This window comes from Gekko japonicus, unplaced genomic scaffold (genome assembly GCF_001447785.1).
Source record: "Gekko japonicus isolate JY-2015 unplaced genomic scaffold, Gekko_japonicus_V1.1 scaffold669, whole genome shotgun sequence".
Lineage (NCBI taxonomy): Eukaryota > Metazoa > Chordata > Lepidosauria > Squamata > Gekkonidae > Gekko > Gekko japonicus.
In genome coordinates, this window is record NW_015167073.1 from 378,528 (window position 1) to 379,434 (window position 907).

A 907-nucleotide genomic window follows, 5' to 3' on the forward strand; every position below is an offset into this window, starting at 1 on the left:
TGCCCATAGCCTTGAGAACTTCGTGTGTGGTGTGATATTTGATGGCAGAGACCTTTGGTTTAAATCTGCTATTTTGGCCATGACAAACTGTTCCCAGAGCTTGTCATGCCATACCGTAAGCGTTGGTGGGGTGGGAGATTTCCAAGCGGCGGCTATTGTTAACCTGGCTGTTGCAAGTAATATTGACGTAAGGACCCTCTTTTTTGAGACGCAGTGGCCAGAACTGTGCATAGTATTCCAAATGAGGCAGCACCATAGATCTATACAGGGGCATTGTAATATTGACTGTTTTATTTTCAATCCCTTTTGTAATAATCCACAGTACAGAGTTTGCCTTTTTTTCTCTGCTGTAGCACACTGGGTTGACATTTTCACTGAGCTATTCACCATGACCTGCCATGACCCTTTCCCCCCTCGGTCTCAGCACATCCAGACCCAGTAGCATGTCCATGAAGTTGGGATTTGTTTGTGCATCACCTTCCTCTTACATACATTGAACTTAATTTGCCACTTCCTTGCCCACTGCCCTAATTTGTAGAGATCCTCCTGGGGCTCTTCGCAGTCATGCTTTTCACAGTCCTGAATCATTTGGTGTCATCTGCAAACTTAGCCACTACAGTGCCCACCGCCAGTTCCAGAAAATCTATGAACAAATTAAATAGCACTGTACCCAATACAGATCCTGTTACTACCAGTCATTGACAGAACTGTCCATTTATTCCTACTCTCGGCTTCCTTTTGTTTCACTGGTTTTAATCCATAAAAAGGACCTGTTCTCTTAACCCATGACTGCTAAACTCAATTCGGAGTCTTTAGTATGGTACTTTGTTGAAAACCTTTTGAAAGTGCAAGTCTTTCAGGCATACATTGGTCCTCTGTGTGCCTAATGATTCTGTCTTTGAGTACA